The sequence below is a fragment of the Pimephales promelas genome, chromosome 24 (genome assembly GCF_988280905.1).
Source record: "Pimephales promelas chromosome 24, fPimPro1.hap1.1, whole genome shotgun sequence".
Classification (NCBI taxonomy): domain Eukaryota; kingdom Metazoa; phylum Chordata; class Actinopteri; order Cypriniformes; family Leuciscidae; genus Pimephales; species Pimephales promelas.
In genome coordinates this window covers 23,387,647-23,414,291 of record NC_142792.1, presented here as the reverse complement: position 1 = coordinate 23,414,291, position 26,645 = coordinate 23,387,647, and the positions used below count along the sequence as shown (strand labels likewise).

Below are 26,645 nucleotides of genomic sequence, written 5' to 3'. Positions count from 1 at the left end.
GCGGTCAACAAGAATGCTTGCAACAAATTGTGTGTTCATATTTAAATTAAGCACTTCATATTTAAATGGTATTAGATGATTTGTTTGGCTTCACTGGCTTCTGTGAAGCGATGACCTAAAATGACGCATGAGGCCGTTCCTGGAAATGGAACGATTCCCTTGGAACGAAAATGATTCCCTTTATTGATTCCCAAAATGATTCCCATGGAACGAAATGATTCCCTTTATTGCTGCCCTTCTGTGAAGCGATGACCTAAAATGACGCATGAGGCCGTTCCTGGAAATGGGAAGGCTGTTTGCAGTGAGTTGCAGTCGGGCTGATGGTGGGCGACTACCTGTCTCTGCAACTCCTCGTTAGTATAGTGGACAGTATCTCCGCCTGTCACGCGGAAGACCGGGGTTCGATTCTCCGACGGGGAGACCTAGCCCTTTATTGCTGCCCAAAGACCCATAAAAAAGTTTTGCTCCAGCCACGAGTTAAAGGAGGAGTTAGCCAGGGGCAAAAGGATTTGCGTTGGCCGGGAATCGAACCCGGGTCAACTGCTTGGAAGGCAGCTATGCTCACCACTATACCACCAACGCAGGGGGTTGGAGACAGACTGGATGCCAGTTTGTGCGGTCAGCAAGAATGCTCGCAACACATTAGCAGCTGGTAGGTGCAGTGGATCAAAAACTCTCTTTGTTTGGGTCCGGCAGTGGATCCAAAACTCTCTTTGTTTGGGCACGCCAGTGAAAAAAAAAAACACATGAGCTTTTTGACCTGACCTACCAGGCTCTTTATTAAAAAAGCAAGCTCTAATTTCTTCATATTTAAATTAAACACTTCATATTTAAATGGTATTAGATGATTTGTTTGGCTTCACTGGCTTCTGTGAAGCGATGACCTAAAATGACGCATGAGGCCGTTCCTGGAAATGGGAAGGCTGTTTGCAGCGAGCTGCAGTCGGGCTGATGGTGGGCGACTACCTGTCTCTGCAACTCCTCGTTAGTATAGTGGACAGTATCTCCGCCTGTCACGCGGAAGACCGGGGTTCGATTCCCCGACGGGGAGACCTAGCCCTTTATTGCTGCCCAAAGACCCATAAAAAACTTTTGCTCGAGCCACAAGTTAAAGGAGGAGTTGGCCAGGGGCAAAAGGTTTTTGCGTTGGTCGGGAATCGAACCCGGGTCAACTGCTTGGAAGGCAGCTATGCTCACCACTATACCACCAACGCAGGCAGTTGGAGATAGACTAGATGTGCGGTCAGCAAGAATGCTCACACACTAATTGTGCGGTCAACAAGAATGATTGCAACACATTGTGTGTTCATATTTAAATTAAGCACTTCATATTTAAATGGTATTAGATGATTTGTTTGGCTTCACTGGCTTCTGTGAAGCAATGACCTAAAATGACTTATGAGGCCGTTCCTGGAAATGGGAAGGCTGTTTGCAGCGAGCTGCAGTCGGGCTGATGGTGGGCGACTACCTGTCTCTGCAACTCCTCGTTAGTATAGTGGACAGTATCTCCGCCTGTCACGCGGAAGACCGGGGTTCGATTCCCCGACGGGGAGACCTAGCCCTTTATTGCTGCCCAAAGACCCATAAAAAAGTTTTGCTCCAGCCACGAGTTAAAGGAGGAGTTAGCCAGGGGCAAAAGGATTTGCGTTGGCCGGGAATCGAACCCGGGTCAACTGCTTGGAAGGCAGCTATGCTCACCACTATACCACCAACGCATGGCAGTTGGAGATAGACTAGATGTGCGGTCAGCAAGAATGCACACACTAATTGTGCGGTCAACAAGAATGCTTGCAACAAATTGTGTGTTCATATTTAAATTAAGCACTTCATATTTAAATGGTATTAGATGATTTGTTTGGCTTCACTGGCTTCTGTGAAGCGATGACCTAAAATGACGCATGAGGCCGTTCCTGGAAATGGGAAGGCTGTTTGCAGTGAGCTGCAGTCGGGCTGATGGTGGGCGACTACCTGTCTCTGCAACTCCTCGTTAGTATAGTGGACAGTATCTCCGCCTGTCACGCGGAAGACCGGGGTTCGATTCCCCGACGGGGAGACCTAGCCCTTTATTGCTGCCCAAAGACCCATAAAAAACTTTTGCTCGAGCCACGAGTTAAAGGAGGAGTTGGCCAGGGGCAAAAGGTTTTTGCGTTGGTCGGGAATCGAACCCGGGTCAACTGCTTGGAAGGCAGCTATGCTCACCACTATACCACCAACGCAGGCAGTTGGAGATAGACTGGATGCCAGTTTGTGCGGTCAGCAAGAATGCTCGCAACACATTAGCAGCTGGTAGGTGCAGTGGATCAAAAACTCTCTTTGTTTGGGTCCGGCAGTGGATCCAAAACTCTCTTTGTTTGGGCACGCCAGTGAAAAAAAAAAACGCATGAGCTTTTTGACCTGACCTACCAGGCTCTTTATTAAAAAAGCAAGCTCTAATTTCTTCATATTTAAATTAAACACTTCATATTTAAATGGTATTAGATGATTTGTTTGGCTTCACTGGCTTCTGTGAAGCGATGACCTAAAATGACGCATGAGGCCGTTCCTGGAAATGGGAAGGCTGTTTGCAGCGAGCTGCAGTCGGGCTGATGGTGGGCGACTACCTGTCTCTGCAACTCCTCGTTAGTATAGTGGACAGTATCTCCGCCTGTCACGCGGAAGACCGGGGTTCGATTCCCCGACGGGGAGACCTAGCCCTTTATTGCTGCCCAAAGACCCATAAAAAAGTTTTGCTCCAGCCACGAGTTAAAGGAGGAGTTAGCCAGGGGCAAAAGGATTTGCGTTGGCTGGGAATCGAACCCGGGTCAACTGCTTGGAAGGCAGCTATGCTCACCACTATACCACCAACGCATGGCAGTTGGAGATAGACTAGATGTGCGGTCAGCAAGAATGCACACACTAATTGTGCGGTCAACAAGAATGCTTGCAACAAATTGTGTGTTCATATTTAAATTAAGCACTTCATATTTAAATGGTATTAGATGATTTGTTTGGCTTCACTGGCTTCTGTGAAGCGATGACCTAAAATGACTTATGAGGCCGTTCCTGGAAATGGGAAGGCTGTTTGCAGCGAGCTGCAGTCGGGCTGATGGTGGGCGACTACCTGTCTCTGCAACTCCTCGTTAGTATAGTGGACAGTATCTCCGCCTGTCACGCGGAAGGCCGGGGTTCGATTCCCCGACGGGGAGACCTAGCCCTTTATTGCTGCCCAAAGACCCATAAAAAAGTTTTGCTCCAGCCACGAGTTAAAGGAGGAGTTAGCCAGGGGCAAAAGGATTTGCGTTGGCCGGGAATCGAACCCGGGTCAACTGCTTGGAAGGCAGCTATGCTCACCACTATACCACCAACGCAGGTAGTTGGAGATAGACTAGATGTGTGGTCAGCAAGAATGCACACACTAATTGTGCGGTCAACAAGAATGCTTGCAACAAATTGTGTGTTCATATTTAAATTAAGCACTTCATATTTAAATGGTATTAGATGATTTGTTTGGCTTCACTGGCTTCTGTGAAGCGATGACCTAAAATGACGCATGAGGCCGTTCCTGGAAATGGGAAGGCTGTTTGCAGCGAGCTGCAGTCGGGCTGATGGTGGGCGACTACCTGTCTCTGCAACTCCTCGTTAGTATAGTGGACAGTATCTCCGCCTGTCACGCGGAAGACCGGGGTTCGATTCCCCGACGGGGAGACCTAGCCCTTTATTGCTTGCCCAAAGACCCATAAAAAAGTTTTGCTCCAGCCACGAGTTAAAGGAGGAGTTAGCCAGGGGCAAAAGGATTTGCGTTGGCCGGGAATCGAACCCGGGTCAACTGCTTGGAAGGCAGCTATGCTCACCACTATACCACCAACGCAGGCAGTTGGAGATAGACTAGATGTGCGGTCAGCAAGAATGCTCACACACTAATTGTGCGGTCAACAAGAATGCTTGCAACAAATTGTGTGTTCATATTTAAATTAAGCACTTCATATTTAAATGGTATTAGATGATTTGTTTGGCTTCACTGGCTTCTGTGAAGCGATGACCTAAAATGACGCATGAGGCCGTTCCTGGAAATGGGAAGGCTGTTTGCAGCGAGCTGCAGTCGGGCTGATGGTGGGCGACTACCTGTCTCTGCAACTCCTCGTTAGTATAGTGGACAGTATCTCCGCCTGTCACGCGGAAGACCGGGGTTCGATTCCCCGACGGGGAGACCTAGCCCTTTATTGCTGCCCAAAGACCCATAAAAAAGTTTTGCTCCAGCCACGAGTTAAAGGAGGAGTTAGCCAGGGGCAAAAGGATTTGCGTTGGCCGGGAATCGAACCCGGGTCAACTGCTTGGAAGGCAGCTATGCTCACCACTATACCACCAACGCAGGCGGTTGGAGACAGACTGGATGCCAGTTTGTGCGGTCAGCAAGAATGCTCGCAACACATTAGCAGCTGGTAGGTGCAGTGGATCAAAAACTCTCTTTGTTTGGGTCCGGCAGTGGATCCAAAACTCTCTTTGTTTGGGCACGCCAGTGAAAAAAAAAAACGCATGAGCTTTTTGACCTGACCTACCAGGCTCTTTATTAAAAAAGCAAGCTCTAATTTCTTCATATTTAAATTAAACACTTCATATTTAAATGGTATTAGATGATTTGTTTGGCTTCACTGGCTTCTGTGAAGCGATGACCTAAAATGACGCATGAGGCCGTTCCTGGAAATGGGAAGGCTGTTTGCAGCGAGCTGCAGTCGGGCTGATGGTGGGCGACTACCTGTCTCTGCAACTCCTCGTTAGTATAGTGGACAGTATCTCCGCCTGTCACGCGGAAGACCGGGGTTCGATTCCCCGACGGGGAGACCTAGCCCTTTATTGCTGCCCAAAGACCCATAAAAAAGTTTTGCTCCAGCCACGAGTTAAAGGAGGAGTTAGCCAGGGGCAAAAGGATTTGCGTTGGCTGGGAATCGAACCCGGGTCAACTGCTTGGAAGGCAGCTATGCTCACCACTATACCACCAACGCATGGCAGTTGGAGATAGACTAGATGTGCGGTCAGCAAGAATGCACACACTAATTGTGCGGTCAACAAGAATGCTTGCAACAAATTGTGTGTTCATATTTAAATTAAGCACTTCATATTTAAATGGTATTAGATGATTTGTTTGGCTTCACTGGCTTCTGTGAAGCGATGACCTAAAATGACTTATGAGGCCGTTCCTGGAAATGGGAAGGCTGTTTGCAGCGAGCTGCAGTCGGGCTGATGGTGGGCGACTACCTGTCTCTGCAACTCCTCGTTAGTATAGTGGACAGTATCTCCGCCTGTCACGCGGAAGGCCGGGGTTCGATTCCCCGACGGGGAGACCTAGCCCTTTATTGCTGCCCAAAGACCCATAAAAAAGTTTTGCTCCAGCCACGAGTTAAAGGAGGAGTTAGCCAGGGGCAAAAGGATTTGCGTTGGCCGGGAATCGAACCCGGGTCAACTGCTTGGAAGGCAGCTATGCTCACCACTATACCACCAACGCAGGTAGTTGGAGATAGACTAGATGTGTGGTCAGCAAGAATGCACACACTAATTGTGCGGTCAACAAGAATGCTTGCAACAAATTGTGTGTTCATATTTAAATTAAGCACTTCATATTTAAATGGTATTAGATGATTTGTTTGGCTTCACTGGCTTCTGTGAAGCGATGACCTAAAATGACGCATGAGGCCGTTCCTGGAAATGGGAAGGCTGTTTGCAGCGAGCTGCAGTCGGGCTGATGGTGGGCGACTACCTGTCTCTGCAACTCCTCGTTAGTATAGTGGACAGTATCTCCGCCTGTCACGCGGAAGACCGGGGTTCGATTCCCCGACGGGGAGACCTAGCCCTTTTATTGCTGCCCAAAGACCCATAAAAAAGTTTTGCTCCAGCCACGAGTTAAAGGAGGAGTTAGCCAGGGGCAAAAGGCTTTGCGTTGGCCGGGAATCGAACCCGGGTCAACTGCTTGGAAGGCAGCTATGCTCACCACTATACCACCAACGCAGGGGGTTGGAGACAGACTGGATGCCAGTTTGTGCGGTCAGCAAGAATGCTCGCAACACATTAGCAGCTGGTAGGTGCAGTGGATCAAAAACTCTCTTTGTTTGGGTCCGGCAGTGGATCCAAAACTCTCTTTGTTTGGGCACGCCAGTGAAAAAAAAAAACGCATGAGCTTTTTGACCTGACCTACCAGGCTCTTTATTAAAAAAGCAAGCTCTAATTTCTTCATATTTAAATTAAACACTTCATATTTAAATGGTATTAGATGATTTGTTTGGCTTCACTGGCTTCTGTGAAGCGATGACCTAAAATGACGCATGAGGCCGTTCCTGGAAATGGGAAGGCTGTTTGCAGCGAGCTGCAGTCGGGCTGATGGTGGGCGACTACCTGTCTCTGCAACTCCTCGTTAGTATAGTGGACAGTATCTCCGCCTGTCACGCGGAAGACCGGGGTTCGATTCCCCGACGGGGAGACCTAACCCTTTATTGCTGCCCAAAGACCCATAAAAAAGTTTTGCTCCAGCCACGAGTTAAAGGAGGAGTTGGCCAGGGGCAAAAGGATTTGCGTTGGCCGGGAATCGAACCCGGGTCAACTGCTTGGAAGGCAGCTATGCTCACCACTATACCACCAACGCAGGCAGTTGGAGATAGACTAGATGTGCGGTCAGCAAGAATGCTCACACACTAATTGTGCGGTCAACAAGAATGATTGCAACACATTGTGTGTTCATATTTAAATTAAGCACTTCATATTTAAATGGTATTAGATGATTTGTTTGGCTTCACTGGCTTCTGTGAAGCAATGACCTAAAATGACTTATGAGGCCGTTCCTGGAAATGGGAAGGCTGTTTGCAGCGAGCTGCAGTCGGGCTGATGGTGGGTGACTACCTGTCTCTGCAACTCCTCGTTAGTATAGTGGACAGTATCTCCGCCTGTCACGCGGAAGACCGGGGTTCGATTCCCCGACGGGGAGACCTAGCCCTTTATTGCTGCCCAAAGACCCATAAAAAACTTTTGCTCGAGCCACGAGTTAAAGGAGGAGTTGGCCAGGGGCAAAAGGTTATTGCGTTGGTCGGGAATCGAACCCGGGTCAATTGCTTGGAAGGCAGCTATGCTCACCACTATACCACCAACGCAGGCAGTTGGAGATAGACTAGATGTGCGGTCAGCAAGAATGCTCACACACTAATTGTGCGGTCAACAAGAATGATTGCAACACATTGTGTGTTCATATTTAAATTAAGCACTTCATATTTAAATGGTATTAGATGATTTGTTTGGCTTCACTGGCTTCTGTGAAGCAATGACCTAAAATGACTTATGAGGCCGTTCCTTGAAATGGGAAGGCTGTTTGCAGCGAGCTGCAGTCGGGCTGATGGTGGGCGACTACCTGTCTCTGCAACTCCTCGTTAGTATAGTGGACAGTATCTCCGCCTGTCACGCGGAAGACCGGGGTTCGATTCCCCGACGGGGAGACCTAGCCCTTTATTGCTGCCCAAAGACCCATTAAAAAGTTTTGCTCCAGCCACGAGTTAAAGGAGGAGTTAGCCAGGGGCAAAAGGATTTGCGTTGGCCGGGAATCGAACCCGGGTCAACTGCTTGGAAGGCAGCTATGCTCACCACTATACCACCAACGCAGGCGGTTGGAGACAGACTGGATGCCAGTTTGTGCGGTCAGCAAGAATGCTCGCAACACATTAGCAGCTGGTAGGTGCAGTGGATCAAAAACTCTCTTTGTTTGGGTCCGGCAGTGGATCCAAAACTCTCTTTGTTTGGGCACGCCAGTGAAAAAAAAAAACGCATGAGCTTTTTGACCTGACCTACCAGGCTTTTATTAAAAAAGCAAGCTCTAATTTCTTCATATTTAAATTAAACACTTCATATTTAAATGGTATTAGATGATTTGTTTGGCTTCACTGGCTTCTGTGAAGCGATGACCTAAAATGACGCATGAGGCCGTTCCTGGAAATGGGAAGGCTGTTTGCAGCGAGCTGCAGTCGGGCTGATGGTGGGCGACTACCTGTCTCTGCAACTCCTCGTTAGTATAGTGGACAGTATCTCCGCCTATCACGCGGAAGACCGGGGTTCGATTCCCCGACGGGGGAGACCTAGCCCTTTATTGCTGCCCAAAGACCCATAAAAAAGTTTTGCTCCAGCCACGAGTTAAAGGAGGAGTTGGCCAGGGGCAAAAGGATTTGCGTTGGCCGGGAATCGAACCCGGGTCAACTGCTTGGAAGGCAGCTATGCTCACCACTATACCACCAACGCAGGCAGTTGGAGATAGACTAGATGTGCGGTCAGCAAGAATGCTCACACACTAATTGTGCGGTCAACAAGAATGATTGCAACACATTGTGTGTTCATATTTAAATTAAGCACTTCATATTTAAATGGTATTAGATGATTTGTTTGGCTTCACTGGCTTCTGTGAAGCAATGACCTAAAATGACTTATGAGGCCGTTCCTGGAAATGGGAAGGCTGTTTGCAGCGAGCTGCCGTCGGGCTGATGGTGGGTGACTACCTGTCTCTGCAACTCCTCGTTAGTATAGTGGACAGTATCTCCGCCTGTCACGCGGAAGACCGGGGTTCGATTCCCCGACGGGGAGACCTAGCCCTTTATTGCTGCCCAAAGACCCATAAAAAACTTTTGCTCGAGCCACGAGTTAAAGGAGGAGTTGGCCAGGGGCAAAAGGTTATTGCGTTGGTCGGGAATCGAACCCGGGTCAATTGCTTGGAAGGCAGCTATGCTCACCACTATACCACCAACGCAGGCAGTTGGAGATAGACTAGATGTGCGGTCAGCAAGAATGCTCACACACTAATTGTGCGGTCAACAAGAATGATTGCAACACATTGTGTGTTCATATTTAAATTAAGCACTTCATATTTAAATGGTATTAGATGATTTGTTTGGCTTCACTGGCTTCTGTGAAGCAATGACCTAAAATGACTTATGAGGCCGTTCCTTGAAATGGGAAGGCTGTTTGCAGCGAGCTGCAGTCGGGCTGATGGTGGGCGACTACCTGTCTCTGCAACTCCTCGTTAGTATAGTGGACAGTATCTCCGCCTGTCACGCGGAAGACCGGGGTTCGATTCCCCGACGGGGAGACCTAGCCCTTTATTGCTGCCCAAAGACCCATAAAAAAGTTTTGCTCCAGCCACGAGTTAAAGGAGGAGTTAGCCAGGGGCAAAAGGATTTGCGTTGGCCGGGAATCGAACCCGGGTCAACTGCTTGGAAGGCAGCTATGCTCACCACTATACCACCAACGCAGGCGGTTGGAGACAGACTGGATGCCAGTTTGTGCGGTCAGCAAGAATGCTCGCAACACATTAGCAGCTGGTAGGTGCAGTGGATCAAAAACTCTCTTTGTTTGGGTCCGGCAGTGGATCCAAAACTCTCTTTGTTTGGGCACGCCAGTGAAAAAAAAAAACGCATGAGCTTTTTGACCTGACCTACCAGGCTCTTTATTAAAAAAGCAAGCTCTAATTTCTTCATATTTAAATTAAACACTTCATATTTAAATGGTATTAGATGATTTGTTTGGCTTCACTGGCTTCTGTGAAGCGATGACCTAAAATGACGCATGAGGCCGTTCCTGGAAATGGGAAGGCTGTTTGCAGCGAGCTGCAGTCGGGCTGATGGTGGGCGACTACCTGTCTCTGCAACTCCTCGTTAGTATAGTGGACAGTATCTCCGCCTGTCACGCGGAAGACCGGGGTTCGATTCCCTGACGGGGAGACCTAGCCCTTTATTGCTGCCCAAAGACCCATAAAAAAGTTTTGCTCCAGCCACGAGTTAAAGGAGGAGTTGGCCAGGGGCAAAAGGATTTGCGTTGGCCGGGAATCGAACCCGGGTCAACTGCTTGGAAGGCAGCTATGCTCACCACTATACCACCAACGCAGGGGGTTGGAGACAGACTGGATGCCAGTTTGTGCGGTCAGCAAGAATGCTCGCAACACATTAGCAGCTGGTAGGTGCAGTGGATCAAAAACTCTCTTTGTTTGGGTCCGGCAGTGGATCCAAAACTCTCTTTGTTTGGGCACGCCAGTGAAAAAAAAAAACGCATGAGCTTTTTGACCTGACCTACCAGGCTCTTTATTAAAAAAGCAAGCTCTAATTTCTTCATATTTAAATTAAACACTTCATATTTAAATGGTATTAGATGCATTGTTTGGCTTCACTGGCTTCTGTGAAGCGATGACCTAAAATGACGCATGAGGCCGTTCCTGGAAATGGGAAGGCTGTTTGCAGCGAGCTGCAGTCGGGCTGATGGTGGGCGACTACCTGTCTCTGCAACTCCTCGTTAGTATAGTGGACAGTATCTCCGCCTGTCACGCGGAAGACCGGGGTTCGATTCCCCGACGGGGAGACCTAGCCCTTTATTGCTGCCCAAAGACCCATAAAAAAGTTTTGCTCCAGCCACGAGTTAAAGGAGGAGTTGGCCAGGGGCAAAAGGATTTGCGTTGGCCGGGAATCGAACCCGGGTCAACTGCTTGGAAGGCAGCTATGCTCACCACTATACCACCAACGCAGGCAGTTGGAGATAGACTAGATGTGCGGTCAGCAAGAATGCTCACACACTAATTGTGCGGTCAACAAGAATGATTGCAACACATTGTGTGTTCATATTTAAATTAAGCACTTCATATTTAAATGGTATTAGATGATTTGTTTGGCTTCACTGGCTTCTGTGAAGCAATGACCTAAAATGACTTATGAGGCCGTTCCTGGAAATGGGAAGGCTGTTTGCAGCGAGCTGCAGTCGGGCTGATGGTGGGTGACTACCTGTCTCTGCAACTCCTCGTTAGTATAGTGGACAGTATCTCCGCCTGTCACGCGGAAGACCGGGGTTCGATTCCCCGACGGGGAGACCTAGCCCTTTATTGCTGCCCAAAGACCCATAAAAAACTTTTGCTCGAGCCACGAGTTAAAGGAGGAGTTGGCCAGGGGCAAAAGGTTATTGCGTTGGTCGGGAATCGAACCCGGGTCAATTGCTTGGAAGGCAGCTATGCTCACCACTATACCACCAACGCAGGCAGTTGGAGATAGACTAGATGTGCGGTCAGCAAGAATGCTCACACACTAATTGTGCGGTCAACAAGAATGATTGCAACACATTGTGTGTTCATATTTAAATTAAGCACTTCATATTTAAATGGTATTAGATGATTTGTTTGGCTTCACTGGCTTCTGTGAAGCAATGACCTAAAATGACTTATGAGGCCGTTCCTGGAAATGGGAAGGCTGTTTGCAGCGAGCTGCAGTCGGGCTGATGGTGGGCGACTCCCTGTCTCTGCAACTCCTCGTTAGTATAGTGGACAGTATCTCCGCCTGTCACGCGGAAGACCGGGGTTCGATTCCCCGACGGGGAGACCTAGCCCTTTATTGCTGCCCAAAGACCCATTAAAAAGTTTTGCTCCAGCCACGAGTTAAAGGAGGAGTTAGCCAGGGGCAAAAGGATTTGCGTTGGCCGGGAATCGAACCCGGGTCAACTGCTTGGAAGGCAGCTATGCTCACCACTATACCACCAACGCAGGCGGTTGGAGACAGACTGGATGCCAGTTTGTGCGGTCAGCAAGAATGCTCGCAACACATTAGCAGCTGGTAGGTGCAGTGGATCAAAAACTCTCTTTGTTTGGGTCCGGCAGTGGATCCAAAACTCTCTTTGTTTGGGCACGCCAGTGAAAAAAAAAAACGCATGAGCTTTTTGACCTGACCTACCAGGCTTTTATTAAAAAAGCAAGCTCTAATTTCTTCATATTTAAATTAAACACTTCATATTTAAATGGTATTAGATGATTTGTTTGGCTTCACTGGCTTCTGTGAAGCGATGACCTAAAATGACGCATGAGGCCGTTCCTGGAAATGGGAAGGCTGTTTGCAGCGAGCTGCAGTCGGGCTGATGGTGGGCGACTACCTGTCTCTGCAACTCCTCGTTAGTATAGTGGACAGTATCTCCGCCTGTCACGCGGAAGACCGGGGTTCGATTCCCCGACGGGGAGACCTAGCCCTTTATTGCTGCCCAAAGACCCATAAAAAAGTTTTGATCCAGCCACGAGTTAAAGGAGGAGTTAGCCAGGGGCAAAAGGATTTGCGTTGGCCGGGAATCGAACCCGGGTCAACTGCTTGGAAGGCAGCTATGCTCACCACTATACCACCAACGCATGGCAGTTGGAGATAGACTAGATGTGCGGTCAGCAAGAATGCACACACTAATTGTGCGGTCAACAAGAATGCTTGCAACAAATTGTGTGTTCATATTTAAATTAAGCACTTCATATTTAAATGGTATTAGATGATTTGTTTGGCTTCACTGGCTTCTGTGAAGCGATGACCTAAAATGACGCATGAGGCCGTTCCTGGAAATGGGAAGGCTGTTTGCAGTGAGCTGCAGTCGGGCTGATGGTGGGCGACTACCTGTCTCTGCAACTCCTCGTAAGTATAGTGGACAGTATCTCCGCCTGTCATGCGGAAGACCGGGGTTCGATTCCCCGACGGGGAGACCTAGCCCTTTATTGCTGCCCAAAGACCCATAAAAAACTTTTGCTCGAGCCACGAGTTAAAGGAGGAGTTGGCCAGGGGCAAAAGGTTTTTGCGTTGGTCGGGAATCGAACCCGGGTCAACTGCTTGGAAGGCAGCTATGCTCACCACTATACCACCAACGCAGGCAGTTGGAGATAGACTAGATGTGCGGTCAGCAAGAATGCTCACACACTAATTGTGCGGTCAACAAGAATGCTTGCAACAAATTGTGTGTTCATATTTAAATTAAGCACTTCATATTTAAATGGTATTAGATGATTTGTTTGGCTTCACTGGCTTCTGTGAAGCGATGACCTAAAATGACGCATAAGGCCGTTCCTGGAAATGGGAAGGCTGTTTGCAGCGAGCTGCAGTCGGGCTGATGGTGGGCGACTACCTGTCTCTGCAACTCCTCGTTAGTATAGTGGACAGTATCTCCGCCTGTCACGCGGAAGACCGGGGTTCGATTCCCCGACGGGGAGACCTAGCCCTTTATTGCTGCCCAAAGACCCATAAAAAACTTTTGCTCGAGCCACGAGTTAAAGGAGGAGTTGGCCAGGGGCAAAAGGTTTTTGCGTTGGTCGGGAATCGAACCCGGGTCAACTGCTTGGAAGGCAGCTATGCTCACCACTATACCACCAATGCAGGCAGTTGGAGATAGACTAGATGTGCGGTCAGCAAGAATGCTCACACACTAATTGTGCGGTCAACAAGAATGATTGCAACACATTGTGTGTTCATATTTAAATTAAGCACTTCATATTTAAATGGTATTAGATGATTTGTTTGGCTTCACTGGCTTCTGTGAAGCAATGACCTAAAATGACTTATGAGGCCGTTCCTGGAAATGGGAAGGCTGTTTGCAGCGAGCTGCAGTCGGGCTGATGGTGGGCGACTACCTGTCTCTGCAACTCCTCGTTAGTATAGTGGACAGTATCTCCGCCTGTCACGCGGAAGACCGGGGTTCGATTCCCCGACGGGGAGACCTAGCCCTTTATTGCTGCCCAAAGACCCATAAAAAACTTTTGCTCGAGCCACGAGTTAAAGGAGGAGTTGGCCAGGGGCAAAAGGTTTTTGCGTTGGTCGGGAATCGAACCCGGGTCAACTGCTTGGAAGGCAGCTATGCTCACCACTATACCACCAACGCAGGCAGTTGGAGATAGACTAGATGTGCGGTCAGCAAGAATGCTCGCAACACATTAGCAGCTGGTAGGTGCAGTGGATCAAAAACTCTCTTTGTTTGGGTCCGGCAGTGGATCCAAAACTCTCTTTGTTTGGGCACGCCAGTGAAAAAAAAAAACGCATGAGCTTTTTGACCTGACCTACCAGGCTCTTTATTAAAAAAGCAAGCTCTAATTTCTTCATATTTAAATTAAACACTTCATATTTAAATGGTATTAGATGATTTGTTTGGCTTCACTGGCTTCTGTGAAGCGATGACCTAAAATGACTTATGAGGCCGTTCCTGGAAATGGGAAGGCTGTTTGCAGCGAGCTGCAGTCGGGCTGATGGTGGGCGACTACCTGTCTCTGCAACTCCTCGTTAGTATAGTGGACAGTATCTCCGCCTGTCACGCGGAAGACCGGGGTTCGATTTTCGACGGGGAGACCTAGCCCTTTATTGCTGCCCAAAGACCCATAAAAAAGTTTTGCTCCAGCCACGAGTTAAAGGAGGAGTTAGCCAGGGGCAAAAGGATTTGCGTTGGCCGGGAATCGAACCCGGGTCAACTGCTTGGAAGGCAGCTATGCTCACCACTATACCACCAACGCAGGCAGTTGGAGACAGACTAGATGTGCGGTCAGCAAGAATGCACACACTAATTGTGCGGTCAACAAGAATGCTTGCAACAAATTGTGTGTTCATATTTAAATTAAGCACTTCATATTTAAATGGTATTAGATGATTTGTTTGGCTTCACTGGCTTCTGTGAAGCGATGACCTAAAATGACGCATGAGGCCGTTCCTGGAAATGGAACGATTCCCTTGGAACGAAAATGATTCCCTTTATTGATTCCCAAAATGATTCCCATGGAACGAAATGATTCCCTTTATTGCTGCCCTTCTGTGAAGCGATGACCTAAAATGACGCATGAGGCCGTTCCTGGAAATGGGAAGGCTGTTTGCAGTGAGTTGCAGTCGGGCTGATGGTGGGCGACTACCTGTCTCTGCAACTCCTCGTTAGTATAGTGGACAGTATCTCCGCCTGTCACGCGGAAGACCGGGGTTCGATTCTCCGACGGGGAGACCTAGCCCTTTATTGCTGCCCAAAGACCCATAAAAAAGTTTTGCTCCAGCCACGAGTTAAAGGAGGAGTTAGCCAGGGGCAAAAGGATTTGCGTTGGCCGGGAATCGAACCCGGGTCAACTGCTTGGAAGGCAGCTATGCTCACCACTATACCACCAACGCAGGGGGTTGGAGACAGACTGGATGCCAGTTTGTGCGGTCAGCAAGAATGCTCGCAACACATTAGCAGCTGGTAGGTGCAGTGGATCAAAAACTCTCTTTGTTTGGGTCCGGCAGTGGATCCAAAACTCTCTTTGTTTGGGCACGCCAGTGAAAAAAAAAAACGCATGAGCTTTTTGACCTGACCTACCAGGCTCTTTATTAAAAAAGCAAGCTCTAATTTCTTCATATTTAAATTAAACACTTCATATTTAAATGGTATTAGATGATTTGTTTGGCTTCACTGGCTTCTGTGAAGCGATGACCTAAAATGACTTATGAGGCCGTTCCTGGAAATGGGAAGGCTGTTTGCAGCGAGCTGCAGTCGGGCTGATGGTGGGCGACTACCTGTCTCTGCAACTCCTCGTTAGTATAGTGGACAGTATCTCCGCCTGTCACGCGGAAGACCGGGGTTCGATTCCCCGACGGGGAGACCTAGCCCTTTATTGCTGCCCAAAGACCCATAAAAAAGTTTTGCTCCAGCCACGAGTTAAAGGAGGAGTTAGCCAGGGGCAAAAGGATTTGCGTTGGCCGGGAATCGAACCCGGGTCAACTGCTTGGAAGGCAGCTATGCTCACCACTATACCACCAACGCAGGCTGTTGGAGACAGACTAGATGTGCGGTCAGCAAGAATGCACACACTAATTGTGCGGTCAACAAGAATGCTTGCAACAAATTGTGTGTTCATATTTAAATTAAGCACTTCATATTTAAATGGTATTAGATGATTTGTTTGGCTTCACTGGCTTCTGTGAAGCGATGACCTAAAATGACGCATGAGGCCGTTCCTGGAAATGGAACGATTCCCTTGGAACGAAAATGATTCCCTTTATTGATTCCCAAAATGATTCCCATGGAACGAAATGATTCCCTTTATTGCTGCCCTTCTGTGAAGCGATGACCTAAAATGACGCATGAGGCCGTTCCTGGAAATGGGAAGGCTGTTTGCAGTGAGTTGCAGTCGGGCTGATGGTGGGCGACTACCTGTCTCTGCAACTCCTCGTTAGTATAGTGGACAGTATCTCCGCCTGTCACGCGGAAGACCGGGGTTCGATTCTCCGACGGGGAGACCTAGCCCTTTATTGCTGCCCAAAGACCCATAAAAAAGTTTTGCTCCAGCCACGAGTTAAAGGAGGAGTTAGCCAGGGGCAAAAGGATTTGCGTTGGCCGGGAATCGAACCCGGGTCAACTGCTTGGAAGGCAGCTATGCTCACCACTATACCACCAACGCAGGGGGTTGGAGACAGACTGGATGCCAGTTTGTGCGGTCAGCAAGAATGCTCGCAACACATTAGCAGCTGGTAGGTGCAGTGGATCAAAAACTCTCTTTGTTTGGGTCCGGCAGTGGATCCAAAACTCTCTTTGTTTGGGCACGCCAGTGAAAAAAAAAAACGCATGAGCTTTTTGACCTGACCTACCAGGCTCTTTATTAAAAAAGCAAGCTCTAATTTCTTCATATTTAAATTAAACACTTCATATTTAAATGGTATTAGATGATTTGTTTGGCTTCACTGGCTTCTGTGAAGCGATGACCTAAAATGACGCATGAGGCCGTTCCTGGAAATGGGAAGGCTGTTTGCAGCGAGCTGCAGTCGGGCTGATGGTGGGCGACTACCTGTCTCTGCAACTCCTCGTTAGTATAGTGGACAGTATCTCCGCCTGTCACGCGGAAGACCGGGGTTCGATTCCCCGACGGGGAGACCTAGCCCTTTATTGCTGCCCAAAGACCCATAAAAAACTTTTGCTCGAGCCACAAGTTAAGGAGGAGTTGGCCAGGGGCAAAAGGTTTTTGCGTTGGTCGGGAATCGAACCAGGGTCAACTGCTTGGAAGGCAGCTATGCTCACCACTATACCACCAACGCAGGCAGTTGGAGATAGACTAGATGTGCGGTCAGCAAGAATGCTCACACACTAATTGTGCGGTCAACAAGAATGATTGCAACACATTGTGTGTTCATATTTAAATTAAGCACTTCATATTTAAATGGTATTAGATGATTTGTTTGGCTTCACTGGCTTCTGTGAAGCAATGACCTAAAATGACTTATGAGGCCGTTCCTGGAAATGGGAAGGCTGTTTGCAGCGAGCTGCAGTCGGGCTGATGGTGGGCGACTACCTGTCTCTGCAACTCCTCGTTAGTATAGTGGACAGTATCTCCGCCTGTCACGCGGAAGACCGGGGTTCGATTCCCCGACGGGGAGACCTAGCCCTTTATTGCTGCCCAAAGACCCATAAAAAAGTTTTGATCCAGCCACGAGTTAAAGGAGGAGTTAGCCAGGGGCAAAAGGATTTGCGTTGGCCGGGAATCGAACCCGGGTCAACTGCTTGGAAGGCAGCTATGCTCACCACTATACCACCAACGCATGGCAGTTGGAGATAGACTAGATGTGCGGTCAGCAAGAATGCACACACTAATTGTGCGGTCAACAAGAATGCTTGCAACAAATTGTGTGTTCATATTTAAATTAAGCACTTCATATTTAAATGGTATTAGATGATTTGTTTGGCTTCACTGGCTTCTGTGAAGCGATGACCTAAAATGACGCATGAGGCCGTTCCTGGAAATGGGAAGGCTGTTTGCAGTGAGCTGCAGTCGGGCTGATGGTGGGCGACTACCTGTCTCTGCAACTCCTCGTTAGTATAGTGGACAGTATCTCCGCCTGTCACGCGGAAGACCGGGGTTCGATTCCCCGACGGGGAGACCTAGCCCTTTATTGCTGCCCAAAGACCCATAAAAAACTTTTGCTCGAGCCACGAGTTAAAGGAGGAGTTGGCCAGGGGCAAAAGGTTTTTGCGTTGGTCGGGAATCGAACCCGGGTCAACTGCTTGGAAGGCAGCTATGCTCACCACTATACCACCAACGCAGGCAGTTGGAGATAGACTAGATGTGCGGTCAGCAAGAATGCTCACACACTAATTGTGCGGTCAACAAGAATGCTTGCAACAAATTGTGTGTTCATATTTAAATTAAGCACTTCATATTTAAATGGTATTAGATGATTTGTTTGGCTTCACTGGCTTCTGTGAAGCGATGACCTAAAATGACGCATAAGGCCGTTCCTGGAAATGGGAAGGCTGTTTGCAGCGAGCTGCAGTCGGGCTGATGGTGGGCGACTACCTGTCTCTGCAACTCCTCGTTAGTATAGTGGACAGTATCTCCGCCTGTCACGCGGAAGACCGGGGTTCGATTCCCCGACGGGGAGACCTAGCCCTTTATTGCTGCCCAAAGACCCATAAAAAACTTTTGCTCGAGCCACGAGTTAAAGGAGGAGTTGGCCAGGGGCAAAAGGTTTTTGCGTTGGTCGGGAATCGAACCCGGGTCAACTGCTTGGAAGGCAGCTATGCTCACCACTATACCACCAATGCAGGCAGTTGGAGATAGACTAGATGTGCGGTCAGCAAGAATGCTCACACACTAATTGTGCGGTCAACAAGAATGATTGCAACACATTGTGTGTTCATATTTAAATTAAGCACTTCATATTTAAATGGTATTAGATGATTTGTTTGGCTTCACTGGCTTCTGTGAAGCAATGACCTAAAATGACTTATGAGGCCGTTCCTGGAAATGGGAAGGCTGTTTGCAGCGAGCTGCAGTCGGGCTGATGGTGGGCGACTACCTGTCTCTGCAACTCCTCGTTAGTATAGTGGACAGTATCTCCGCCTGTCACGCGGAAGACCGGGGTTCGATTCCCCGACGGGGAGACCTAGCCCTTTATTGCTGCCCAAAGACCCATAAAAAACTTTTGCTCGAGCCACGAGTTAAAGGAGGAGTTGGCCAGGGGCAAAAGGTTTTTGCGTTGGTCGGGAATCGAACCCGGGTCAACTGCTTGGAAGGCAGCTATGCTCACCACTATACCACCAACGCAGGCAGTTGGAGATAGACTAGATGTGCGGTCAGCAAGAATGCTCGCAACACATTAGCAGCTGGTAGGTGCAGTGGATCAAAAACTCTCTTTGTTTGGGTCCGGCAGTGGATCCAAAACTCTCTTTGTTTGGGCACGCCAGTGAAAAAAAAAAACGCATGAGCTTTTTGACCTGACCTACCAGGCTCTTTATTAAAAAAGCAAGCTCTAATTTCTTCATATTTAAATTAAACACTTCATATTTAAATGGTATTAGATGATTTGTTTGGCTTCACTGGCTTCTGTGAAGCGATGACCTAAAATGACTTATGAGGCCGTTCCTGGAAATGGGAAGGCTGTTTGCAGCGAGCTGCAGTCGGGCTGATGGTGGGCGACTACCTGTCTCTGCAGCTCCTCATTAGTATAGTGGACAGTATCTCCGCCTGTCACGCGGAAGACCGGGGTTCGATTCCCCGACGGGGAGACCTAGCCCTTTATTGCTGCCCAAAGACCCATAAAAAAGTTTTGCTCCAGCCACGAGTTAAAGGAGGAGTTAGCCAGGGGCAAAAGGATTTGCGTTGGCCGGGAATCGAACCCGGGTCAACTGCTTGGAAGGCAGCTATGCTCACCACTATACCACCAACGCAGGCAGTTGGAGACAGACTAGATGTGCGGTCAGCAAGAATGCACACACTAATTGTGCGGTCAACAAGAATGCTTGCAACAAATTGTGTGTTCATATTTAAATTAAGCACTTCATATTTAAATGGTATTAGATGATTTGTTTGGCTTCACTGGCTTCTGTGAAGCGATGACCTAAAATGACGCATGAGGCCGTTCCTGGAAATGGAACGATTCCCTTGGAACGAAAATGATTCCCTTTATTGATTCCCAAAATGATTCCCATGGAACGAAATGATTCCCTTTATTGCTGCCCTTCTGTGAAGCGATGACCTAAAATGACGCATGAGGCCGTTCCTGGAAATGGGAAGGCTGTTTGCAGTGAGTTGCAGTCGGGCTGATGGTGGGCGACTACCTGTCTCTGCAACTCCTCGTTAGTATAGTGGACAGTATCTCCGCCTGTCACGCGGAAGACCGGGGTTCGATTCTCCGACGGGGAGACCTAGCCCTTTATTGCTGCCCAAAGACCCATAAAAAAGTTTTGCTCCAGCCACGAGTTAAAGGAGGAGTTAGCCAGGGGCAAAAGGATTTGCGTTGGCCGGGAATCGAACCCGGGTCAACTGCTTGGAAGGCAGCTATGCTCACCACTATACCACCAACGCAGGGGGTTGGAGACAGACTGGATGCCAGTTTGTGCGGTCAGCAAGAATGCTCGCAACACATTAGCAGCTGGTAGGTGCAGTGGATCAAAAACTCTCTTTGTTTGGGTCCGGCAGTGGATCCAAAACTCTCTTTGTTTGGGCACGCCAGTGAAAAAAAAAAACGCATGAGCTTTTTGACCTGACCTACCAGGCTCTTTATTAAAAAAGCAAGCTCTAATTTCTTCATATTTAAATTAAACACTTCATATTTAAATGGTATTAGATGATTTGTTTGGCTTCACTGGCTTCTGTGAAGCGATGACCTAAAATGACGCATGAGGCCGTTCCTGGAAATGGGAAGGCTGTTTGCAGCGAGCTGCAGTCGGGCTGATGGTGGGCGACTACCTGTCTCTGCAACTCCTCGTTAGTATAGTGGACAGTATCTCCGCCTGTCACGCGGAAGACCGGGGTTCGATTCCCCGACGGGGAGACCTAGCCCTTTATTGCTGCCCAAAGACCCATAAAAAACTTTTGCTCGAGCCACAAGTTAAAGGAGGAGTTGGCCAGGGGCAAAAGGTTTTTGCGTTGGTCGGGAATCGAACCCGGGTCAACTGCTTGGAAGGCAGCTATGCTCACCACTATACCACCAACGCAGGCAGTTGGAGATAGACTAGATGTGCGGTCAGCAAGAATGCTCACACACTAATTGTGCGGTCAACAAGAATGATTGCAACACATTGTGTGTTCATATTTAAATTAAGCACTTCATATTTAAATGGTATTAGATGATTTGTTTGGCTTCACTGGCTTCTGTGAAGCAATGACCTAAAATGACTTATGAGGCCGTTCCTGGAAATGGGAAGGCTGTTTGCAGCGAGCTGCAGTCGGGCTGATGGTGGGCGACTACCTGTCTCTGCAACTCCTCGTTAGTATAGTGGACAGTATCTCCGCCTGTCACGCGGAAGACCGGGGTTCGATTCCCCGACGGGGAGACCTAGCCCTTTATTGCTGCCCAAAGACCCATAAAAAAGTTTTGCTCCAGCCACGAGTTAAAGGAGGAGTTAGCCAGGGGCAAAAGGATTTGCGTTGGCCGGGAATCGAACCCGGGTCAACTGCTTGGAAGGCAGCTATGCTCACCACTATACCACCAACGCATGGCAGTTGGAGATAGACTAGATGTGCGGTCAGCAAGAATGCACACACTAATTGTGCGGTCAACAAGAATGCTTGCAACAAATTGTGTGTTCATATTTAAATTAAGCACTTCATATTTAAATGGTATTAGATGATTTGTTTGGCTTCACTGGCTTCTGTGAAGCGATGACCTAAAATGACGCATGAGGCCGTTCCTGGAAATGGGAAGGCTGTTTGCAGTGAGCTGCAGTCGGGCTGATGGTGGGCGACTACCTGTCTCTGCAACTCCTCGTTAGTATAGTGGACAGTATCTCCGCCTGTCACGCGGAAGACCGGGGTTCGATTCCCCGACGGGGAGACCTAGCCCTTTATTGCTGCCCAAAGACCCATAAAAAACTTTTGCTCGAGCCACGAGTTAAAGGAGGAGTTGGCCAGGGGCAAAAGGTTTTTGCGTTGGTCGGGAATCGAACCCGGGTCAACTGCTTGGAAGGCAGCTATGCTCACCACTATACCACCAACGCAGGCAGTTGGAGATAGACTAGATGTGCGGTCAGCAAGAATGCTCACACACTAATTGTGCGGTCAACAAGAATGCTTGCAACAAATTGTGTGTTCATATTTAAATTAAGCACTTCATATTTAAATGGTATTAGATGATTTGTTTGGCTTCACTGGCTTCTGTGAAGCGATGACCTAAAATGACGCATAAGGCCGTTCCTGGAAATGGGAAGGCTGTTTGCAGCGAGCTGCAGTCGGGCTGATGGTGGGCGACTACCTGTCTCTGCAACTCCTCGTTAGTATAGTGGACAGTATCTCCGCCTGTCACGCGGAAGACCGGGGTTCGATTCCCCGACGGGGAGACCTAGCCCTTTATTGCTGCCCAAAGACCCATAAAAAACTTTTGCTCGAGCCACGAGTTAAAGGAGGAGTTGGCCAGGGGCAAAAGGTTTTTGCGTTGGTCGGGAATCGAACCCGGGTCAACTGCTTGGAAGGCAGCTATGCTCACCACTATACCACCAATGCAGGCAGTTGGAGATAGACTAGATGTGCGGTCAGCAAGAATGCTCACACACTAATTGTGCGGTCAACAAGAATGATTGCAACACATTGTGTGTTCATATTTAAATTAAGCACTTCATATTTAAATGGTATTAGATGATTTGTTTGGCTTCACTGGCTTCTGTGAAGCAATGACCTAAAATGACTTATGAGGCCGTTCCTGGAAATGGGAAGGCTGTTTGCAGCGAGCTGCAGTCGGGCTGATGGTGGGCGACTACCTGTCTCTGCAACTCCTCGTTAGTATAGTGGACAGTATCTCCGCCTGTCACGCGGAAGACCGGGGTTCGATTCCCCGACGGGGAGACCTAGCCCTTTATTGCTGCCCAAAGACCCATAAAAAAGTTTTGCTCCAGCCACGAGTTAAAGGAGGAGTTAGCCAGGGGCAAAAGGATTTGCGTTGGCCGGGAATCGAACCCGGGTCAACTGCTTGGAAGGCAGCTATGCTCACCACTATACCACCAACGCAGGCGGTTGGAGACAGACTGGATGCCAGTTTGTGCGGTCAGCAAGAATGCTCGCAACACATTAGCAGCTGGTAGATGCAGTGGATCAAAAACTCTCTTTGTTTGGGTCCGGCAGTGGATCCAAAACTCTCTTTGTTTGGGCACGCCAGTGAAAAAAAAAAACGCATGAGCTTTTTGACCTGACCTACCAGGCTCTTTATTAAAAAAGCAAGCTCTAATTTCTTCATATTTAAATTAAACACTTCATATTTAAATGGTATTAGATGATTTGTTTGGCTTCACTGGCTTCTGTGAAGCGATGACCTAAAATGACGCATGAGGCTGTTCCTGGAAATGGGAAGGCTGTTTGCAGCGAGCTGCAGTCGGGCTGATGGTGGGCGACTACCTGTCTCTGCAACTCCTCGTTAGTATAGTGGACAGTATCTCCGCCTGTCACGCGGAAGACCGGGGTTCGATTCCCCGACGGGGAGACCTAGCCCTTTATTGCTGCCCAAAGACCCATAAAAAAGTTTTGCTCCAGCCACGAGTTAAAGGAGGAGTTGGCCAGGGGCAAAAGGATTTGCGTTGGCCGGGAATCGAACCCGGGTCAACTGCTTGGAAGGCAGCTATGCTCACCACTATACCACCAACGCAGGCAGTTGGAGGTAGACTAGATGTGCGGTCAGCAAGAATGCTCACACACTAATTGTGCGGTCAACAAGAATGCTTGCAACAAATTGTGTGTTCATATTTAAATTAAGCACTTCATATTTAAATGGTATTAGATGATTTGTTTGGCTTCACTGGCTTCTGTGAAGCAATGACCTAAAATGACTTATGAGGCCGTTCCTGGAAATGGGAAGGCTGTTTGCAGCGAGCTGCAGTCGGGCTGATGGTGGGCGACTACCTGTCTCTGCAACTCCTCGTTAGTATAGTGGACAGTATCTCCGCCTGTCACGCGGAAGACCGGGGTTCGATTCCCCGACGGGGAGACCTAGCCCTTTATTGCTGCCCAAAGACCCATAAAAAAGTTTTGCTCCAGCCACGAGTTAAAGGAGGAGTTAGCCAGAGGCAAAAGGATTTGCGTTGGCCGGGAATCGAACCCGGGTCAACTGCTTGGAAGGCAGCTATGCTCACCACTATACCACCAACGCATGGCAGTTGGAGATAGACTAGATGTGCGGTCAGCAAGAATGCTCACACACTAATTGTGCGGTCAACAAGAATGCTTGCAACAAATTGTGTGTTCATATTTAAATTAAGCACTTCATATTTAAATGGTATTAGATGATTTGTTTGGCTTCACTGGCTTCTGTGAAGCGATGACCTAAAATGACGCATGAGGCCGTTCCTGGAAATGGGAAGGCTGTTTGCAGCGAGCTGCAGTCGGGCTGATGGTGGGCGACTACCTGTCTCTGCAACTCCTCGTTAGTATAGTGGACAGTATCTCCGCCTGTCACGCGGAAGACCGGGGTTCGATTCCCCGACGGGGAGACCTAGCCCTTTATTGCTGCCCAAAGACCCATAAAAAAGTTTTGCTCCAGCCACGAGTTAAAGGAGGAGTTAGCCAGGGGCAAAAGGATTTGCGTTGGCCGGGAATCGAACCCGGGTCAACTGCTTGGAAGGCAGCTATGCTCACCACTATACCACCAACGCAGGCAGTTGGAGACAGACTAGATGTGCGGTCAGCAAGAATGCACACACTAATTGTGCGGTCAACAAGAATGCTTGCAACAAATTGTGTGTTCATATTTAAATTAAGCACTTCATATTTAAATGGTATTAGATGATTTGTTTGGCTTCACTGGCTTCTGTGAAGCGATGACCTAAAATGACGCATGAGGCCGTTCCTGGAAATGGAACGATTCCCTTGGAACGAAAATGATTCCCTTTATTGATTCCCAAAATGATTCCCATGGAACGAAATGATTCCCTTTATTGCTGCCCTTCTGTGAAGCGATGACCTAAAATGACGCATGAGGCCGTTCCTGGAAATGGGAAGGCTGTTTGCAGTGAGTTGCAGTCGGGCTGATGGTGGGCGACTACCTGTCTCTGCAACTCCTCGTTAGTATAGTGGACAGTATCTCCGCCTGTCACGCGGAAGACCGGGGTTCGATTCTCCGACGGGGAGACCTAGCCCTTTATTGCTGCCCAAAGACCCATAAAAAAGTTTTGCTCCAGCCACGAGTTAAAGGAGGAGTTAGCCAGGGGCAAAAGGATTTGCGTTGGCCGGGAATCGAACCCGGGTCAACTGCTTGGAAGGCAGCTATGCTCACCACTATACCACCAACGCAGGCGGTTGGAGACAGACTGGATGCCAGTTTATGCGGTCAGCAAGAATGCTCGCAACACATTAGCAGCTGGTAGGTGCAGTGGATCCAAAACTCTCTTTGTTTGGGTCCGGCAGTGGATCCAAAACTCTCTTTGTTTGGGCACGCCAGTGAAAAAAAAAAACGCATGAGCTTTTTGACCTGACCTACCAGGCTCTTTATTAAAAAAGCAAGCTCTAATTTCTTCATATTTAAATTAAACACTTCATATTTAAATGGTATTAGATGATTTGTTTGGCTTCACTGGCTTCTGTGAAGCGATGACCTAAAATGACGCATGAGGCCGTTCCTGGAAATGGGAAGGCTGTTTGCAGCGAGCTGCAGTCGGGCTGATGGTGGGCGACTACCTGTCTCTGCAACTCCTCGTTAGTATAGTGGACAGTATCTCCGCCTGTCACGCGGAAGACCGGGGTTCGATTCCCCGACCGGGAGACCTAGCCCTTTACTGCTGCCCAAAGACCCATAAAAAAGTTTTGCTCCAGCCACGAGTTAAAGGAGGAGTTAGCCAGGGGCAAAAGGATTTGCGTTGGCCGGGAATCGAACCCGGGTCAACTGCTTGGAAGGCAGCTATGCTCACCACTATACCACCAACGCAGGCAGTTGGAGATAGACTAGATGTGCGGTCAGCAAGAATGCTCACACACTAATTGTGCGGTCAACAAGAATGCTTGCAACAAATTGTGTGTTCATATTTAAATTAAGCACTTCATATTTAAATGGTATTAGATGATTTGTTTGGCTTCACTGGCTTCTGTGAAGCGATGACCTAAAATGACGCATGAGGCCGTTCCTGGAAATGGGAAGGCTGTTTGCAGCGAGCTGCAGTCGGGCTGATGGTGGGCGACTACCTGTCTCTGCAACTCCTCGTTAGTATAGTGGACAGTATCTCCGCCTGTCACGCGGAAGACCGGGGTTCGATTCCCCGACGGGGAGACCTAGCCCTTTATTGCTGCCCAAAGACCCATAAAAAAGTTTTGCTCCAGCCACGAGTTAAAGGAGGAGTTAGCCAGGGGCAAAAGGATTTGCGTTGGCCGGGAATCGAACCCGGGTCAACTGCTTGGAAGGCAGCTATGCTCACCACTATACCACCAACGCAGGCGGTTGGAGACAGACTGGATGCCAGTTTGTGCGGTCAGCAAGAATGCTCGCAACACATTAGCAGCTGGTAGGTGCAGTGGATCAAAAACTCTCTTTGTTTGGGTCCGGCAGTGGATCCAAAACTCTCTTTGTTTGGGCACGCCAGTGAAAAAAAAAAACGCATGAGCTTTTTGACCTGACCTACCAGGCTCTTTATTAAAAAAGCAAGCTCTAATTTCTTCATATTTAAATTAAACACTTCATATTTAAATGGTATTAGATGATTTGTTTGGCTTCACTGGCTTCTGTGAAGCGATGACCTAAAATGACGCATGAGGCCGTTCCTGGAAATGGGAAGGCTGTTTGCAGCGAGCTGCAGTCGGGCTGATGGTGGGCGACTACCTGTCTCTGCAACTCCTCGTTAGTATAGTGGACAGTATCTCCGCCTGTCACGCGGAAGACCGGGGTTCGATTCCCCGACGGGGAGACCTAGCCCTTTATTGCTGCCCAAAGACCCATAAAAAAGTTTTGCTCCAGCCACGAGTTAAAGGA

At 48.7% G+C, this 26,645-nt stretch overlaps 33 non-coding genes across 33 annotated transcripts; 3 read left to right on the top strand and 30 right to left on the bottom strand.

Moving 5' to 3' along the window:
* Window positions 1–510: 510 nt before the first annotated feature.
* On the bottom strand, window positions 511–582 carry trnag-ucc (transfer RNA glycine (anticodon UCC)). The gene has a single exon. It is a non-coding gene; the product is annotated as a tRNA-Gly (tRNA).
* Window positions 583–1,643: 1,061 nt separating this feature from the next.
* On the bottom strand, window positions 1,644–1,715 carry trnag-ucc (transfer RNA glycine (anticodon UCC)). Its single transcript has one exon. It is a non-coding gene; the product is annotated as a tRNA-Gly (tRNA).
* Window positions 1,716–3,113: 1,398 nt separating this feature from the next.
* On the top strand, window positions 3,114–3,185 carry trnad-guc (transfer RNA aspartic acid (anticodon GUC)). Its single transcript has one exon. It is a non-coding gene; the product is annotated as a tRNA-Asp (tRNA).
* A 90-nt stretch (window positions 3,186–3,275) lies between these two features.
* Window positions 3,276–3,347, bottom strand: trnag-ucc (transfer RNA glycine (anticodon UCC)). The gene has a single exon. It is a non-coding gene; the product is annotated as a tRNA-Gly (tRNA).
* A 428-nt stretch (window positions 3,348–3,775) lies between these two features.
* On the bottom strand, window positions 3,776–3,847 carry trnag-ucc (transfer RNA glycine (anticodon UCC)). Its single transcript has one exon. It is a non-coding gene; the product is annotated as a tRNA-Gly (tRNA).
* Window positions 3,848–4,276: 429 nt separating this feature from the next.
* Window positions 4,277–4,348, bottom strand: trnag-ucc (transfer RNA glycine (anticodon UCC)). The gene has a single exon. It is a non-coding gene; the product is annotated as a tRNA-Gly (tRNA).
* Window positions 4,349–5,245: 897 nt separating this feature from the next.
* On the top strand, window positions 5,246–5,317 carry trnad-guc (transfer RNA aspartic acid (anticodon GUC)). The gene has a single exon. It is a non-coding gene; the product is annotated as a tRNA-Asp (tRNA).
* Window positions 5,318–5,407: 90 nt separating this feature from the next.
* Window positions 5,408–5,479, bottom strand: trnag-ucc (transfer RNA glycine (anticodon UCC)). Its single transcript has one exon. It is a non-coding gene; the product is annotated as a tRNA-Gly (tRNA).
* Window positions 5,480–5,907: 428 nt separating this feature from the next.
* On the bottom strand, window positions 5,908–5,979 carry trnag-ucc (transfer RNA glycine (anticodon UCC)). The gene has a single exon. It is a non-coding gene; the product is annotated as a tRNA-Gly (tRNA).
* A 559-nt stretch (window positions 5,980–6,538) lies between these two features.
* On the bottom strand, window positions 6,539–6,610 carry trnag-ucc (transfer RNA glycine (anticodon UCC)). Its single transcript has one exon. It is a non-coding gene; the product is annotated as a tRNA-Gly (tRNA).
* Window positions 6,611–7,541: 931 nt separating this feature from the next.
* trnag-ucc (transfer RNA glycine (anticodon UCC)) lies at window positions 7,542–7,613 on the bottom strand. The gene has a single exon. It is a non-coding gene; the product is annotated as a tRNA-Gly (tRNA).
* A 396-nt stretch (window positions 7,614–8,009) lies between these two features.
* On the top strand, window positions 8,010–8,081 carry trnad-auc (transfer RNA aspartic acid (anticodon AUC)). The gene has a single exon. It is a non-coding gene; the product is annotated as a tRNA-Asp (tRNA).
* A 91-nt stretch (window positions 8,082–8,172) lies between these two features.
* Window positions 8,173–8,244, bottom strand: trnag-ucc (transfer RNA glycine (anticodon UCC)). Its single transcript has one exon. It is a non-coding gene; the product is annotated as a tRNA-Gly (tRNA).
* Window positions 8,245–9,175: 931 nt separating this feature from the next.
* trnag-ucc (transfer RNA glycine (anticodon UCC)) lies at window positions 9,176–9,247 on the bottom strand. Its single transcript has one exon. It is a non-coding gene; the product is annotated as a tRNA-Gly (tRNA).
* A 559-nt stretch (window positions 9,248–9,806) lies between these two features.
* trnag-ucc (transfer RNA glycine (anticodon UCC)) lies at window positions 9,807–9,878 on the bottom strand. The gene has a single exon. It is a non-coding gene; the product is annotated as a tRNA-Gly (tRNA).
* Window positions 9,879–10,437: 559 nt separating this feature from the next.
* On the bottom strand, window positions 10,438–10,509 carry trnag-ucc (transfer RNA glycine (anticodon UCC)). Its single transcript has one exon. It is a non-coding gene; the product is annotated as a tRNA-Gly (tRNA).
* A 931-nt stretch (window positions 10,510–11,440) lies between these two features.
* Window positions 11,441–11,512, bottom strand: trnag-ucc (transfer RNA glycine (anticodon UCC)). Its single transcript has one exon. It is a non-coding gene; the product is annotated as a tRNA-Gly (tRNA).
* Window positions 11,513–12,070: 558 nt separating this feature from the next.
* trnag-ucc (transfer RNA glycine (anticodon UCC)) lies at window positions 12,071–12,142 on the bottom strand. Its single transcript has one exon. It is a non-coding gene; the product is annotated as a tRNA-Gly (tRNA).
* Window positions 12,143–14,197: 2,055 nt separating this feature from the next.
* trnag-ucc (transfer RNA glycine (anticodon UCC)) lies at window positions 14,198–14,269 on the bottom strand. Its single transcript has one exon. It is a non-coding gene; the product is annotated as a tRNA-Gly (tRNA).
* Window positions 14,270–14,834: 565 nt separating this feature from the next.
* Window positions 14,835–14,906, bottom strand: trnag-ucc (transfer RNA glycine (anticodon UCC)). The gene has a single exon. It is a non-coding gene; the product is annotated as a tRNA-Gly (tRNA).
* Window positions 14,907–15,465: 559 nt separating this feature from the next.
* trnag-ucc (transfer RNA glycine (anticodon UCC)) lies at window positions 15,466–15,537 on the bottom strand. The gene has a single exon. It is a non-coding gene; the product is annotated as a tRNA-Gly (tRNA).
* A 565-nt stretch (window positions 15,538–16,102) lies between these two features.
* On the bottom strand, window positions 16,103–16,174 carry trnag-ucc (transfer RNA glycine (anticodon UCC)). The gene has a single exon. It is a non-coding gene; the product is annotated as a tRNA-Gly (tRNA).
* A 1,060-nt stretch (window positions 16,175–17,234) lies between these two features.
* Window positions 17,235–17,306, bottom strand: trnag-ucc (transfer RNA glycine (anticodon UCC)). Its single transcript has one exon. It is a non-coding gene; the product is annotated as a tRNA-Gly (tRNA).
* Window positions 17,307–19,362: 2,056 nt separating this feature from the next.
* trnag-ucc (transfer RNA glycine (anticodon UCC)) lies at window positions 19,363–19,434 on the bottom strand. Its single transcript has one exon. It is a non-coding gene; the product is annotated as a tRNA-Gly (tRNA).
* Window positions 19,435–19,999: 565 nt separating this feature from the next.
* Window positions 20,000–20,071, bottom strand: trnag-ucc (transfer RNA glycine (anticodon UCC)). The gene has a single exon. It is a non-coding gene; the product is annotated as a tRNA-Gly (tRNA).
* Window positions 20,072–21,132: 1,061 nt separating this feature from the next.
* On the bottom strand, window positions 21,133–21,204 carry trnag-ucc (transfer RNA glycine (anticodon UCC)). Its single transcript has one exon. It is a non-coding gene; the product is annotated as a tRNA-Gly (tRNA).
* A 1,432-nt stretch (window positions 21,205–22,636) lies between these two features.
* Window positions 22,637–22,708, bottom strand: trnag-ucc (transfer RNA glycine (anticodon UCC)). Its single transcript has one exon. It is a non-coding gene; the product is annotated as a tRNA-Gly (tRNA).
* A 559-nt stretch (window positions 22,709–23,267) lies between these two features.
* trnag-ucc (transfer RNA glycine (anticodon UCC)) lies at window positions 23,268–23,339 on the bottom strand. Its single transcript has one exon. It is a non-coding gene; the product is annotated as a tRNA-Gly (tRNA).
* A 429-nt stretch (window positions 23,340–23,768) lies between these two features.
* On the bottom strand, window positions 23,769–23,840 carry trnag-ucc (transfer RNA glycine (anticodon UCC)). The gene has a single exon. It is a non-coding gene; the product is annotated as a tRNA-Gly (tRNA).
* Window positions 23,841–24,270: 430 nt separating this feature from the next.
* Window positions 24,271–24,342, bottom strand: trnag-ucc (transfer RNA glycine (anticodon UCC)). Its single transcript has one exon. It is a non-coding gene; the product is annotated as a tRNA-Gly (tRNA).
* A 565-nt stretch (window positions 24,343–24,907) lies between these two features.
* Window positions 24,908–24,979, bottom strand: trnag-ucc (transfer RNA glycine (anticodon UCC)). Its single transcript has one exon. It is a non-coding gene; the product is annotated as a tRNA-Gly (tRNA).
* Window positions 24,980–25,538: 559 nt separating this feature from the next.
* On the bottom strand, window positions 25,539–25,610 carry trnag-ucc (transfer RNA glycine (anticodon UCC)). Its single transcript has one exon. It is a non-coding gene; the product is annotated as a tRNA-Gly (tRNA).
* A 429-nt stretch (window positions 25,611–26,039) lies between these two features.
* trnag-ucc (transfer RNA glycine (anticodon UCC)) lies at window positions 26,040–26,111 on the bottom strand. Its single transcript has one exon. It is a non-coding gene; the product is annotated as a tRNA-Gly (tRNA).
* Window positions 26,112–26,645: the final 534 nt, after the last annotated feature.